This window comes from Perognathus longimembris, chromosome 24, assembly GCF_023159225.1.
Source record: "Perognathus longimembris pacificus isolate PPM17 chromosome 24, ASM2315922v1, whole genome shotgun sequence".
NCBI classification, from domain to species: Eukaryota; Metazoa; Chordata; class Mammalia; order Rodentia; family Heteromyidae; genus Perognathus; species Perognathus longimembris.
In genome coordinates, this window is record NC_063184.1 from 11,944,213 (window position 1) to 11,961,322 (window position 17,110).

The 17,110-nt window shown below is 36.2% G+C and overlaps 1 pseudogene; it reads right to left on the minus strand.

Moving 5' to 3' along the window:
* Window positions 1-11,993: 11,993 nt before the first annotated feature.
* On the minus strand, window positions 11,994-12,649 carry LOC125341480 (annotated as a pseudogene).
* Between the last annotated feature and the right edge of the window lie 4,461 nt (window positions 12,650-17,110).

Below are 17,110 nucleotides of genomic sequence, written 5' to 3' on the forward strand. Positions count from 1 at the left end.
CTTTTCCTTCCTTCTTTTCCTGCCTCTTTCCTTCTTCCTTTTTTCTTTCTTTCCTTCCTCTCCCTCCCTCCTCTCTCTTTCTCCTTTCCTTCCTTCCTTCCTTCCTTCCTTCCTTCCTTCCTTTCTCTTTTTGTTTCTCTTTCCTCTAATACAAAACATTGAAGCTTATTTATCCATATAGGAAACCTTAAGATTCAAAGTAAAATACTCGAGCACAATATAACTTAGTACAATACTGAAATATAAAATAAAGTGAGCAATTGTTGTGAGTATCGCATTTTTCCATTTTATTCTTTTTTGTAAATAAGTCAAATTATTAAGGAAAATTTCTTACTTTGCTTTATTAGTGCCTTACCAAGTATTTGGGAACTACAACTACAATAACTTTTTGAATACTCAACCACCAAAGTCTCTTTTACAGATCCAGTCATCAGCATTGAGTAAGTGATGAGAAGCTTAAATCATGCTTTATCAGGAGTAATGTCAGTTACTAGTGCTCAGAATCATAGATTAACTTCTGTTGTTTCATAGGAAAGGAATAATCTTGAAGGAAGTCAAGATTTGTCAATCATAATTTTGTATTTTGGCCTTTAGGTTATGAGTCACACAAAGCAAGAAGCAACTCCTGTCCCCTCCTCTTTCATTGTTGGCACCAAGTGTATAGATCCCTCCAGAAAAATGTCACCAAGGTCACTCCAAACATAGAACTGGAAATTGGTGTAAATAACTGTGGCTGCTATCTATTTCATAGGGCTCTCTTTGACTCATTCTGAATGTCTCAAAATTTGCTCAGTATAGGACTTGGTACAGTTTACTAAATCTTTTTAAAAGAATGATTGGCTTATTTGTTGATTTCATCTTTCCTCAGGCTTTTATTGAGTATTGAGAACTTGTCCTTTTCGCTGAGGGATAAGATAATAAAGACAAATAAGACACATTTCTGTCCTTATGAAGTTTATGGCCCAGTGGCTCTGGCTTTTGAAAAGACACTTTATGTCCTAAAATTTATGATTTTGTTATTTCTTCTTCAGAGAACTTTAGAAGACATAAAGGAGGAGATGGATAAGTATGCCAGTATACAGTGGAATTTACCCCAGATTTTCTCTCTCCTTGTGAGAGTCCTTTCTCCTTCCTTCCTGAGGTTACAAAGAAGGTCTGGTCAAAAGGCAGCCCCACCTGCCTGCAGGGGTCAGTCTCTCCTTGAGAATCCTTCAGATCACCTAAAGCCACTTGGAAGAATACACACACCGAGGGAAGAAGAAGCCTTCCAGAGTTGTACTTGCATAGAGAAACTAGTTCTAAGTTTTCTTTCAGGCGTGAACTGAATCTCAAGCAAGCACTTGCCTTTGATGGAGGTAGAGGGGCTGGGGAGGGTGGGAGTGATTTCCAGGATTGCATGCATTTTCCTACGTCTTTGAAACCTAGACAAAGATTTTTGCCTTAGGCCACTAAGGGAGTGAATATCACAAAAGGGATTAGAATACTCTATAGCATCAGATCTTGTATTGGGGTGTTAGATCATACTTTTAATTCCAATAACCTCACATATGTCCAATCCAAGGGAGAATAATGAAAGCATATGATGTGGGCAGGGAAGATTGGCTTTCATTTAAAATAAGTGTATCACTATAGTTTATTAGAAAGACAAAGGGAATCTTGTACATGATGGCAAGCTCCAGGAAAAGACCATCCTACAGCCAGAGTTCTGTGCCATTGGATGATACCTTCTGTCTTAGGAGCCCCTAACTGTATTCTACCCAGTCTTGACTCATTTAGTAATCAACAAAATGAAAGCTTTCCTTATGGGGAATTTTGATTTTAGAAGGAGGAATTTAATTTACAAGTGTATGCAGTTAATTAAGATGAGTAGTTACTGTTGGTTTGCAATGGATTATCTTTAAAGAATATCACACTTCAGATTGCCCAAAATGTTTATATCTGGATTCTGAAACAAAACAAAACAAAAAGAAAAAAATCATCCCCCTCCATTGCTTTTTCTGCTCTGTGAATGGATGTTCAGTTCAGGTGACTGGAATCTGAACCGTGAAGCTACAAATTGAAGATGATGGGTATGGGGAAGCTATTTTCATACACAGATGCTTTATTTCCAAGCACACTTAAAAGTAGCACTCATTCCTTGATTCCATTATCTACCCATCACTTTTTTGGACAATTACTCCTTTTAAAAAATTTCATCACCTTTAAGTAGCTGTGCAAAGAAGTTCAATTTAACAAAGGTATTTATGAAGACAACACATCTATCAATGTAATCCCTTTCAGCATTCTCATCCCTCCCTCCCTTATCCACACTTCCTTCACTCTTGTAATTTTGTAAGATAGACATTGGATTCTTGACTACATGCTCATCCTCTTCCCTTCCTCTTTCTCCATGACCCCACCCTACAATTATTTCTACTTTGTTATGCTTAGCCAAAGAAGCAATATTTAGATTATTTCTTTCTTTCTTTTTTTGGCCAGTACTGGGGCTTGGACTCAGGGCCTGAGCACTGTCCCTGGCTTCTTTTTGCTCAAGGCTAGCACTCTGCCACTTGAGCCACAGTGCCACTTCTAGCCATTTTCTGTATATGTGTTCCTGGGGAATCAAACCCAGGGCCTCACGTATATGAGGCAGGCACTCTTGCCACTAGGCCATATACCCAGCCCTATTTGGATTATTTCAATGAACTAATTAGTTTAAATTTTTTAACTAAGAATCTCCAAATCTATAGTCAATTTCAGCTAGTACTCAGCCTCAGAACCAGGTGTCCAAATAGGTGAAATCTGTCACTATTAAGCTGACGAATTTCAAGCAAATTTTTATGGATTTGAATCCCCCAGCTTTCTCAGCAACCTAACTTTGTCCAACAACATCAGCAATGCCAATTTAAATACTTGTAAATACTCTATGGACTTCATTTCCTTTCACTGATCAATTTCAATGAATGTGTCTAACTATAATTAAATAGGCTTGCTCTGTTTGATCATCCGTAAAAAGGTGATGCCAATAAGAGTTTACGAAGCCTGTTCCTGTAGCCAGAAATCAAATCTGTCCTAGTAACTAAATTGTAATTTGGTCTCTTGTTGTCATCCAAAAGATCTTTTAATTAGACTCTGCTATTAGAAATATTAGTTAACACATATGTACAAATTTATCTCCATTGATTACACTTTGATTCTTCTGAAGACAGGTGAATGCTTGGAACCATTTTTTTATATAATTAACCGAAAACTTACTTTTTCATCAGAAATAACTAGTGCTTTGAAACAAGATTATATGACCTACAGCATATATTTAAAAGGATCTCTCAAAAAGTGCAAGTGAATTTTTGCCTGTAGTTTATATGAATATAAAATTTTGTTAAAATTTGTGTTGTAATGGGCTATAGCTGGTTTGGCATTGTCGGAAAGATATCCAGAAAACAGAAGTAGTACTAACGTTTCAAAGACATTTACTATGTTTCATCTATTTTGATTATATCACAACTTACATTTAAATGTGTATCATATGGGAGTACACCTGAAATAAAGAGAACTTGGAGAAAATGGATCATTATAAATTACTCAGAAGTTTACAAGTTTGGGGAAATAAATATGAAAATTATCAATATCAGGAAGGTTTTTAAGATAAAATTCATTTTTGAACATGCAGAAATGGATCCACCCACATCAGAACTTGAATTTTTCTTCCTCTGTGTTTCTCCCATGAAAAGCCTTGATAGTTTACTTAGCTAATTTATGGACTGACCTTGGCCATTCATTCTCATTAATTTAACCAAAGCTTTAAAGCCATTAGCAGTGCTACCTTTGATCATTTGGTAAATTTGGCCCAGGACTCCTTTCTGAAAGCTGTCATTTGCCTCCCCCATTCATTATGATATAATCCTCCATCATTCACACATGTTGGGTGTTCCTTAGGTGTTGATCTGTGCCCAGTAAATCACTTCTCTTTTCCTTAATGGTCAGGAATAGGAGTTTAGGGGGTTTCCAACTTGAACACACACTTAGGTGCTTTTGAAGGTATGTTCCTTTATGGGTATCTATGCCAAAAGCAATGTGACACAAATGACAATTTAAAAATTAACATTTTACTTTTCTTCAAATATAACTACTAGGCAAAATGAGGAAAGAATGATATTTGCTTGCAGTTTAACCTACAAGAAGAAAAAAAGTCTACAACTGTCACTTAAAAAAAATCCAAGGAATATATTATCAGTCTCAGAAAGCATTGCTAATTTACACACACACACACACACACACACACACACACACACACACAAACCCCAAACAAATGAACAAGAACTGAATTGAAGTCAGTTTGTATTACTGACTGAGAAGAGAATATGGTCAATAATTCTAACGGTCAGTACAGAAAATTGCACTCGCTTCTCACAACTTCTATCCTGTTTGTGAGATGTTCTACCCTGAAGTAGTGACAAGTCCAGCACAAAATCTTTTACTTGGTTACCAACATATAACAGTGGTTTTTCCAACAGTCTATCAAGAAATAGTGACAAGTCAAAATGGAAAGGCTGAATGGTAGACCAAAATGAGCATAATAATTGAAAACGTAAAAATAGTAATACTTCAGTGATTAAAAAAATGTCATCAGGAGATGAAGAAATTTCGAATATGCTATTGTGAGACATAGCTGATACAATTCACTAACAGGACATATAAACAAATTATAGAAACTACTGAAAATTTTGTTGTTCTTTTATGTGTACACATATATACATGTATTGACATGCTCAGATGAAAACTTATGGAATCAAACATTATTTAGGACAATTTCTTGGCATAAACTAAATGAAATTATCACTGTTTAGCTATTAAAGTGAAAGAATAAAAATCTGAGGTAAGAATCAAAAGAACAGAGAATTCATTCAAATAACATCTGTCAATAAGAAGCTATATCAAATCTTTTGTAAAAAACACAGTTTAAAAAATTTAGAATAAGATTTTCATTTTTCAAACATTACATGCAAGAGCTGGGCACCATCTATCAGAAAGAATGACATTGTTCCATTTGTAAGGAAATGGAAGGACTTAGAAAAAGTTATACTAAGTGAAGTGAGCCAGACCCAAAGAAACATGGACTCTATGGCCTCCCTTATTGGGAATAATTAGTACAGGTTTAGGCAAGCCATAGCAGAGCATCACAAGGCCCAATAGCTATACCCTTATGAACACATAAGATGATGCTAAGTGAAATGAACTCCATGTTATGGAAACAATTGTTATATCACAGTTGTAACTACTTTCAACGTCCTATGTGTATGTGTAGTTTCTATTATTGAGGATGTTCTTGTATCACCTTCCTATGGTTGTACCTACACTATCTCTGTAATCTTATCTGAGTATATTGGAAACCGTGTTTACTGGTATTGGAAGTAGGAAATTCAAAGGGAATACCAAATTTGAGAGACACAGGATAAAAAAAAGAGAAATAACTACAAAAGCAATACTTGCAAAACTGTTTGGTGTAAGTGAACTGAACACCTGGGGGGGGGGGAGGGAAAGGGAGGGAGGGAGGGGGCCATGAGGGACAAGGTAACAAACAGTACAAGAAATGTATCCAATGCCTAACGTATGAAACTGTAACCTCTCTGTACATCAGTTTGATAATAAAAATTTGAAAAAAAAAAAAAAGAGCTGGGCACCAGTGACTCATACCTATGATCATAGCTGCTAAACAAGCTGAGATTTGAGGATCCCAGTTAGTACCCAGATCAAGCATTTAAAATCCATGGGACTCTTATCTCCAATTAACCACGAAACAAAAACAAACAAACAACAACAAAAACTCTAGAGGTGGAGCCATGGCTCAAGTATTAGAGCACTATCCTTGAGTGAAAAAGCCAGAGAACAGTGCCCAGGCCCAGAATTCAAGCTTTAGTACCAAAAAGAAAAATAAAGAGAAAATTATAGTGAAGTGTTATAAGAATAAAATTAAGCAAGCATAGGCAACATATGGAGCAAAGCACATATGTTATGATCAAGTAAGTTTTAATAATCATATAAATGTTCCAGGTACCATTAAAACTCTTTCAGATCCCAAGCCTTAATATTAAGACATGACCTCTGCTTGAGCATCTCCCATGGCTGAAAACTCCCATCTGAAAGATCTCATTACAGCTTCCTATAGTTGTGATACTTACATAAAAAGCTTTGCTCATGTTGCCTCCCTTCAGCTTCTTGCATGGGGCGTTTCCTTACTGCTCACCTAGCTACCAAGACAAAGTGTACTGTATTCCCACAGGATTCCCGATTCATTGTCCATCAACCTTGTCCTCTCTCCTCCAGTATACACTGAGCCACTATGAGAACATATCATATTTTTGTGATCATATTCTATTTACATATCATCTCAGTAGAATTTTAATTCATTGAAGATGGAAGCAAGGTCTGTATGTTTTTTTGAGGTGCATCCCTAACACTTGACAATACTTAGGTTGGGTCCTAGGGGTGTATGTGATGTGACAAGCATACAATAAATGCATAGGGAAAAGTATAATAAGTAGGGAATCTGGCAGCCTTTATAAAAGAATCTATTTATGAGAAAGTATATAAGATTGGGGCGAAGACAGAAGATATCATAGTAATTAATATCATATATCACCTATGTGTCATTTCTGTCATCATCTGTTACCTATCTGTCTTACCATAATGTTACATGTTAATTTCAAGGTAATATTTTAGGTATATAAATTTTCATGTATTTTTAGATATATGTAAGTTTAATATAATTTTGAAGGTACATGTTTTTAAGGTAAAATTCTCATGGAAAAATAGATGGGCTAACAATATCAAACCAACAGCCATTGAATCAGCATGTGCATGATGACATAATTTCCTATCACTTGATATTTGACAAAAAACATTAGCATCGAAACAATTTTTAAAATAGCTAGAAAGATGAGGCAGGTATCATGGTTCTGTGATATTCTCCAACTTCTGGTTTACATATCTTTATGTTTCTTCTCTGATATAAATGAACGATACCTGTAGCTATGATAGATTATCATCCCGTTGGTTAAAGTAGGTTATATAGAAAAGGAGGTAGAAATTTTAAGCCATGTATATATGGGAAGTAGAAAGCAACATTGCACATATTCTACAGATAAAATATGGTCTACAATGAGCTGTCTTACCATGATTAGGCAAAGTTCCCCTTCCCTTGCCTTTTGAGGAGCTCTTCTAATACACACACACACACACACACACACACACACACGCACACACACACACGCACACACACACACACACCCCAAACCAAACAAATTAGCTACTTACCTTTGTTGATGCATCCTAAAAACTGAAAGTAAAAGAGCAAATAAGCATTGGAAAGAATTAAAGAAACACTGCTTTGTGGATTTAGAAAATTAGTGAGAGATTAATGTTCATAGCTGTGCATTTTGAATGCATTTTGAAAACACTTTAAACAATCCCAGTCTATCACTTCGTATCTTAAACATCTGCTCAATTATCTTGATAAGCAGCCAATTAAGCCAATTAAGGCATTGGATATAGTAGAGAAGGCTTATTTTGCATTGCCAGTTCATGAACATCTGAGACAGGATTTATATGGTCTGAACATTGGCTTGATTGGCAAACAGTTCTTTACTTTGGAGCTAAGCTCAGGAAATACATCTTCCTCATTGAGAAGGGGAAGGGAGAGGGATACTAATAGAAATTTAACAAAAAGACAAATTAATAATCCAAAACAATCCAGCTATATTCTGGGAGAAGTCTAATAATTTTTAATAGCTATAGTAGAACTTTATGAATTAAATGACATCTTTCTTCCTAGTTTGCTGCTTGTTCTCTCTTAAATATACCCTCAAATTTTTATTTGCTCTCTTATTTTAATTGTTTTGGTGTGTTAACAGAGGTTAGGTATCTTAATTAGCATTATTTTTGTCAACTTCAGTTATTGTCTTGAGAACAATGTAAGTACTGGAAGGCAACTGCAATTAATTAAGATTGCTTGTAAAATTTATATTATTCAAGTCTTATCATTAATATTTAATATTCTTCCTTAATCAATGTTCAACTCTCAGCCAATCCCTGAGGGCAATATTTTAGTTTGACTCAGGTTAGCAGAACACTTATTGTCAAGTATGTGTTTTGTTAATCAAATTTATACTTCTAGCTTGGCACTGGTGGCTCACGCCAGTAATCCTAGCTACTCAGGAAGCTGAGATCTAAGGATTGAGGCTTGAAGGCAGCCAGGGGAAGAAAGGCCAGGAGAATCTTATCTCCAAGTAAACACCAAAAGAAGCCAGAAGGGGAGCTGTGATTCAAAGTGATAGATTGCTGGCCTTGAGCACTAAGGCTCAGGGACAACACACAGGATCTGAATTCAAGCCCCAGGATTGCACACATGCACACACTCACAGACACTCACGTACTTCTAGAAAGCTTAAGGGATCAATTTCCAATCCTCTATTTACCTCAGCTTATAACCACATTGGCAAAAATAGTTTCCATTATCTGAATGTTGCACGTGATTGGTATATGTCAGGAATAGCAAAGATCACCAAAAAACAAATGATTATTTTTTTGCTAATGTATTAATGACAGGAAGATTTATGTTTGGAACTTTCCTTAGAAAATCAGCATATTAGGCTGGATATCACCCATGAAAAGGCATTTTACACAAATTATTTTTCCTTTAGTTTGTTCAAATATTACAAGTATAACTGCTTTCTATTCATAGACATTGTCAAGTAAAATTCATTTGTCTTTGTGCATTCTTCTAATAACCATGTAGTTTGTTTATTGGTTAGACAAACATTAAAATATCCGTGCTCATATACATTTTAATTTAGCTCATTTTGAGTTTTAAGTTCAACTTGATATGGTAATGGCCTGAGAATATTAAAAAAAACAAGCAAACAACAATAAAAACCATATTTTGGGCTGGGAATATGGCCTAGTCGTAAAGTGCTTGCCTCACATATATGAAGCCCTGGGTTCAATTCCTCAGCACCACATATGTAGCAAAAGCCGGAAGTGGTGCTGCGACTCAAGTGGCAGAATGCTAGCCTTGAACAAAAAGAAGCCAGGGAAAATGCTCAGGCCTCCAGTTCAAGCCCCAGGACTGGCAACCCTGCCCCCCCCCCACAAAAAAACCCCACATTTTTCCAGATAAAAACTTAATGTCTGCTGAATGTTTGCCTGTTGTCTAGTTAATGATAATGCTCACATGAATTCGTACCTTTCTCAAAGGTATTCTGTCAAGTTAAATGCTCATAAGCATTAACAACAATAAATTCAAAAGTATCCGAGTTTCTCTTTAGACATACTTGTTCAATCTTTCATAACCTTATATGTTAAATGGCTATGGATGCAGCAGAATTGTAATTACACAATCTTGATCCCTCTTCTAATCATTTTATTCTTATGCAATTTATTATACTTTGCCTCCATTGTTAGGTTTTTATTTCATTTTATACCGGTTTTCTCTTCCAATGTGCTAGTCAGTTTTTACATTTGGCCTTTTCTCCATTCTTTCCCTGTCTCAGCTGTTCTTTATGTTTATTGAAAGTCATGCATTTCTGTAATCCTCCACAATTTCTAATGTCTATGCTTATTTCTAGACGCTCATTCTGGGCTGTTAAATTGTGGTAGATCGCCCTAGGACAGATCATTTTTCTTTGAGGACACTCAATAAGATTCACCCAGACATCTTTGTTTATTTTTTCAGCTGTCCTTTCATAATGATTTTAATAAAAATTGTGAAACAATTCCAGCCCATGGAGGCAGTTGACCCATGGAGGCAACAACAGTGTGCCAAAAATGCTTTTTTAAAAAATGATTTCTCAGATGGGTGTTAGCATTGAGAACAGCTTTCGTTTCACTCAAAATGAGGGTGATAAAGTATGAGCACTTGGCTGCAAACTCCCTTTGGATCATGTCTCTTGACATATGGAAGATGTTTCCTGACTTATGAAAACTAATATCAGGACAGAATTTACTAAAAGGCTGGGGTCACTGGGGTGAGCAGAGCATTAACACAATCCTTAAGTATAGTCTTTCTTAGTATGGGTGGGCCAGTACTGGGGCTTGAACGCAAGGCCTGGGTGCTGTCATGTAGCTTTTTGCACAAGTCTAGAGCTCTACTACTTGAGTCACAGCCTCTACCTCTGGCATTTTTGTGAGTGTGCTTGTGATTAATTGGAGATAAGAATTGCATGAATTTTTATGCTCAGGCTCACTTTGAACCTCCATCCTCAGATTTCAGCTTCCTAAGTAGCTAGGATTCCAGAAGAAAGCCACTAATACCTGGCCCAAAGCACAGTCTTTACATCAGAAATATCATACTAATGAAGGAAATATTCATTGATTTTTCATTGATTTTTTTCATTAAAAATAGGAAATATAAAGGTGTAATCATATACCTTATACTTTGGGTAAAAAAAGTTAGGTGGAGGCTAGGAATGTGGCTTAGTAAACTGCTTGCCTAGCGTGCATGAAGCCCTGGGTTCAATTCCTCAGTACAGAAAAAGCCAAATGTGGCACAGTGGCTCAAGTGGTAGAGTGCTAGACATGAGCAAAAGAAGCTCAGGGGCCATGTCCAGGCCTTGAGTTAAAGCCCCAGTACTGGCAAAAAGAAAAGATTTCAGTGAATCATTCTGTTTTATGAAAAATAAGGACATATACTAAAAATTACAATCATTTAACATTTCATGCTGATATGTGTGATATTTGTGATTGTATAGTAAATGTAAAGCTTTACTTGGATTATTTTGTTAAATAAAAACTATATTGGATTTAACATAAGTGAGCAAAATATAATATGTATTTGAGTTGATAAAATTTTTACTTCTAGTGTGGGTAAAACAATACTAATGAGGAAGATAACACTGGAAATCATTATAATCTCTGTGATCATATATAAGGAACATAAGGCACATAGTTGCCCTGCCTTATTTTCTCACAAAGAGAATTATTCATAGGTATTTCCCCAATCCAGAAAATTGACAAGTTAAAATGAGCCAAGTCATTTTTACAGATTTTCATTTGTAAATGAAAACTTTCAGACTTTATGGCTAACAATTGAAAATGACAACTTTCTATAAAATTGTCCATTCAGAAGTTTTCCAAAAGTATTACCTCCTCATTGTGACAACCCCAATACTACACTATCTTTAAAACTGTCTGTTGAAGAGAATCTTAGAAAAATAGCCACGTGGTTAAGAGTTCCAAATCTCTGTTGAGCACTGTATATATTTTGCTTTACTCTAGTTTAATTTTATTGATTTCCTGAGAAAATATCCCTAATCAGCACCAACACTGATTGCAGTTGGCAAATGTTTATCAGTAATGTCCAAATTATTGGTTCCTGAATTTTAATTAATTAATTAATTAATTTTATTTATGTTTGTATTTATCTATTATTGCCAATCCTGGAGTGGCTTGGATTTGGGGGCCAGGTGCTGTCCCTGAATTTTTTGCTCAAGATTAGCATTCTACTTCCTGAGCCACAGCTCCACCTCCAGCTTTCTGCTGGTTAGTTGGAGAAAAGAGTCTCACAGGTTTCTGCCTGGCTCTCAGCCTCCTGAGTTATTAGGATTACAGGCATGAGCCACTAGTGCTGCTGTTTATTAGGTTTTCTCATAGAGCAAAAGTAGACTATATCAGACTTTGCATAAAGTTCCTTGGTGGTATACACATCAATAAAGTCCTCAGTAGAAGATCATTAAAGTCATCTGAGAAGCCACAGAAGAACACCCCAAATGTCCCTGTATTTGTGGACTGTACCCTAACATGTCCCTGAAGTTTACAACTTTCCTAGAGGAGCACTGGCTACTCCATGAGACAGCTGTTTATAAGCTAAGCAATCTTTTACACTACTTTGATAAGACTAAAGCATTCATGTTCCCTTTCTTCTTCCTTACACTTCCATGAAGCATTTGACTTCGAGCTCTACCAACTTATCTTCTGGACATGGACAACTGAAAAAAAACTTTTCTGAAAAAGTAAAGTTTAATTTAAAAAATCATATACATAAAACAACTTTTGATTTTAAGCTCTCCCATTGGGTCTTTCACAGGCAAGTGTCAGTTTCCCATTGAATCCAGACTAGCTAGTTTCACCCAAGGTGGGCATGAGCCAAACTCTGCTTCACAGGTGAACAACAGCAACTTCTCTTCAGACTTGAATGATGTTCATGGCATGGCTGAGGAGCGGTGCGGCTGGCTTCCCAGGAAGTTCAGAAGGCCAGTTTCTTCATCAGCAGGTAAACTCTGGAATCTACCTCGAATCCATGCAGGTTGTTTGCGTCATCCTGCAGTCTCATGAGCAGGCCCCCATAGGATGCGTAGGTAGAGAGGCGTGTTGCTGCTTCAGTAGAAGTTTCATCTCCCTCAACCCTGTACACTTTTCCACACATGACATATTCGAACTGGTCAGCCCTGAAAGGTCTGTCATCTGTAGGGTTGTATTCACCATCATCCAGGGTACCAACTTCATATAAGGTACTAGCTATGACCAACTGGAACTTGTCACTACAGGGTAAATCTGAATGTTTACATCCAAGATGAGGTCCATCTTGAAAGACTGACTCTCACAATGTAGTCAAGATACACGGTCAAACTTTTTTCCTTCCGGGTCAATGTCTTTCACACAGAAAATATCCTCAAACAGGATGAGGGGGCAGCAAGGGCAGCGGAAGGGACAGCCTGCCACCACAGCTAGCGGTTTGAGTATCCCATCGCACACAGGGGTCGGGGGGGGGGGCGGGGAATGAAAAAAAATTAAAAATATATCTGATGTTAGTCTTCAAAAAGGTAAAAAGATAGATAATCGATGCATAGATGGGTATGTGAATAGATGTTTAAAGAGATAGACATATATACTAGATGAGATGGACAAATGGATGGACAGATATATCACAAAGTATCTTGATATTTCTCCACACTTCACTGTCAACTAAGCAAGATATAGTTCCTCTCTATAAATGGATTTTCAGCATTTTTTTGATTACTGCTTTATCAGCGTTTAATATATGGGAAAAAGCCATAAAATATGGAGCATGAAAACTAGGGGATTGAATCTAACACTGATTTTTCTCTGTGACCTTATAACACACAGCCCCTCTGAGATATGCTTTTCTGTGTGTGAGTAGGGATGCAGCCTCTATGTTTCTAATATGGCAAGTGCAGAGAATAGATTAAAACAGACACTGCTCACCTGAAAAGGAAGAACAGGGCATCTCGGTGGGTGTATATTGCTATTCCAACTCATTGTAGACTTTATTGTGCTTTTGCAATCAACTAAGTACCAAGTAACAATATCAACCTGACATAATTTATGTAAATAGAAAATATTTTATACTATGTTAGTAGTTTCACACATATGGGGGAGACGAGGAGCTAAGAGATCAAGTTTGTCACTGCCTGACTTCCAGTTTGCCTGTAGCAGAGCCAATTCCCCAACTTTGCAGCACATGTCTAGGAGGCTTTCTTGAATGTTCTGCCATCTTGTGCCCCACAATTAAAATACTACTTTGGACTTGCACAACTCTTTCTCTCCAAAGATTTGAGATCACATTTCCATTATTTTCCTTATCCTTTTTGTGAAGATTTCAAGCAGTTTGAGTTTTCTATGGGGAAAACCTTTTAACTAATATTAGGCTCACTTTAACAGTATGAATAGCCATTTTAATTCAGGTCTTTTCGGATACTTTTTTAAATAAGTTCAATAATCATTGTCTAAATGAAACATTATTCTAAAAATACTATGCTGGGAAAATCAGAATGATGCTGTGGTCTATAATAAACATACTTTTTGAATCCTACTTATTAAAAAAAGGGGGGATAGAGAGAAAAACTGAGGAATTGGAATGAAGCAGTGATATTGTCCAAAAAGAATTGTACTCATTACCTGACTTATAAAATGATAAACACTCTGCATACCACCTTACTAATAACTATAAATTATATTTAAGAAAAGAATATGGATAGAGCTACACAGAGTTATTTTTTCAAATCAACAAGAAAACTAGAGTAAAATATATTTAATACATTTCATGTTTTATACTTTTCTCTGGTGAAATATATTCCTCATTCTTTGTTCTTAAAGCCTGAAATATAACATAAAAGGAAGTGATTGTTTTTAAAGGAAATGTTATACATCATCCTAGGGGAGTTAAAGTATATAAAGAAAAGTTCAGGGACATAAACACTCTTTTTGTACCACTTAAAAAATCAGGGTTAGAGAGTGATTTAAATTTATAGTTAGAATAGCTCCAGGACCACACACAATCTGTCATGCACCATACATAGCAGATTGTTAATCAGTGCATGTAGAATAAATATATAGGGCAATGAGTTTGGAAATATAACATGCTATTTACATAAAATAAAATAAAATATCATGTTTTAGAGAACTTTCATTCATTCATTTGTGCACAATATGTCACAGGTAATACATTAGTTACCATGACTATGAGGTTCATCTCATACTCTCCGTGAGCTTATCACCATGTTAAAGAAACACATAGCAAAAAGCCAGTTAATTCGAAGTGTGAAGGAACTGTGGTCAAGATGAGCATGGGTGAGTTAATAAGGTGGCCACAGACCTCCATAAAAGGTATGCTGGTGATTGCTATTTGTTACAGGGCAGAGCAAAGAGCAAGCACAGCCCAGGAGGAAGTTTACAGGCACAGCTCCAAGCTGAGAAAACACAAAATGGGAATTTTGATCTCATGGTTACACACACATGATGCATTTTTCCATTTTACTTAAATAAAACATTTTGAGAGGGACTGAAGATATGGCTCATTTGGTAGGGCACTAGCCAGTGAGTGAAAGTGTCAGGTACCAAGTTTGAGTTCTGAACTTGTATCAAATAATAGTAGTAATAATAATAATTTTGAAGAATTGTAAGATAGCTCCCTTCTTCTGCTGGATAGTCTAGAATTCCAAACCTGGAAGGCTAAAATATTTATTCTTTTGAGATTCCTTTGAAAGACAAGCTCAGGATAAAATTTAGGACCCCCGAGTTGGAGATTTGTCCTTGTATGAGAGTTTGCAATAACTTGTGACTATTATTGCCATTGATTATCTAGCCTGACCCTTTGAATGGACAGTCATTAGCTCTGTGGGAATTAAGAAGCACTTGTAGGGATGTTAACAGAATGGTGCTGGCTGCACTTGAACAGAGCTGTTTCTCGGGCAGCCTCTCATCACCAACCTTCCTTGTGTTATGCTGGAGGGAAGTGTTCTGTAGTCCAGGACCCTTCCAGAACTGCTTTCCTCTACCAAGTGTAGAGGCACCCCAATTTCCTGTGCCAACTCCCGTGACCACTTAATGAACTGTAATTGTTTATTTCTTGCAGAAGAACTGGACAGATGTTTGACCACGTGGTGTTATGAAAATAAGAAAATAAAGGCATATGTTCTTTTTCCAAAGGGAAGTTTAACTTGTCCATGCTGATTTTTCCTAGGTTTGTTATTATTCTGGGATATTGGCAAAATCAAACCATGAGATCCTTGAGGGAAACTCTGGAGTCTCTGTTTTGTTTTTATTATGACACAGTGTACCCACAAACTGCATGGTGGAATGGCAATTCCTTTGCCCAATGACTTAAGGGTAATGAAAACGAGCTTTTCAAGAAATATCTCCTAGGTAAAGAGGGAGACAACACAGAGAGAAACCCAATATATATCCTACAAAAATTAAGAAGAGTGAGGGGAGGAATAGGTAGGGGAGAGATGGGTGAGAATGATGAAAGTGGTAAAATTGATCAAGACATGTTGGATTATGCACTGCATCGTTAAATGGTATCTTGTTTGTACAACTACTTAAAGGTAATAATAAAAATAAACAAGAAATGTCAACTAATTGAATGATATTTGTCAGACATGATTTCCATGGAGAGATGAACTAACTGGAGGAGTCATATGAATAGCTCAGAATTTCTTTCTCTCTCTACTGTTAGTACAGAGGCTAGATTGGGGAGGGGTAAAAGCTTTTAGTGATACACTAGTTTAGGTAACAGAAAAAAATTGAGTTACCATCTCAGAGACATAGAAGCCTAGCAGATAAGGAAACATCCTCAAACAGCAATATACCTTGCCTAGTATCTACACTGTGTACTGCTCTTCTGATGCATAGTACATTATAGTCCATGCTTATTATTATTATTTGAAAGGTAAAAAAAATGCCATTCACTTTGTATGAACATGTTGGCAAAATGTCTCTTTATGAGTTCGCTATGGATTATGGTGAAATCCTTTCCAAATTTCCAAAAGAAAAAATCCTATCCACTTGTTCTGAGTGTTGCACTGGTGGCTCATGCCTATAATCCTACCTATTCAAGAGGCTGAGATCTGAGGATGACAATTCAAAGCCAGGCCAGGCAGGAAAATCCATGAGATTCTAGTCTTTAATTAGTCACCAAAAGCCTGGAACTGGAGTTTTAGCTCAAATGGTAGAGTGCTAACCTTGAGCATAAAGCTAAGGGACAGTGCCCTGGCCCTGAGTTCAAGCTCCAATAACATATATATATATATATATATTATACATATGTATATATATATTTCCAAGATGCTCCATCTTTTATAGAACAAAGAAGTCTTGCAATTATTCCATGATTTTTAAGAACATTACAACACTTTTTAAATTTATTTTTTAAATTTTTATTGTCAAACTGATGTACAATCACTTTTTTGTTTATTACTATTCCTAGAAAAAGTATTTGGTCTGCTATTTTAAAATTCATATTTGCTATAAAATTTAAATGCATATGAATAGAACAAAACTACTTCCTATTAGGCTTTTTACTATTTGGTACTTGTATGCTTCAAGTATTATGTTAGCACAGAATTAAGGTTTTTCTGATAAGGAGTCCGGATCTTACAGCAGTCCCACCTGTTTGTCTGAAACGAGCATTTTATTTCCCTGATTCAGATGGAATACTGTTCATGAGATTCAATTTCTCAAAAAGCCCTTTTGCAAAAGGTTGACCATTTTTTATGTCTTATCTGTATCCTTTGAAACATGTGTATTACACTGTATATGCAATTTATATATGCATTTGTGAGACAGAATCCAGTAAAAAGAGGGGGAAGAAAGAGAAAGCTTTAAGTGGTTGATTTTC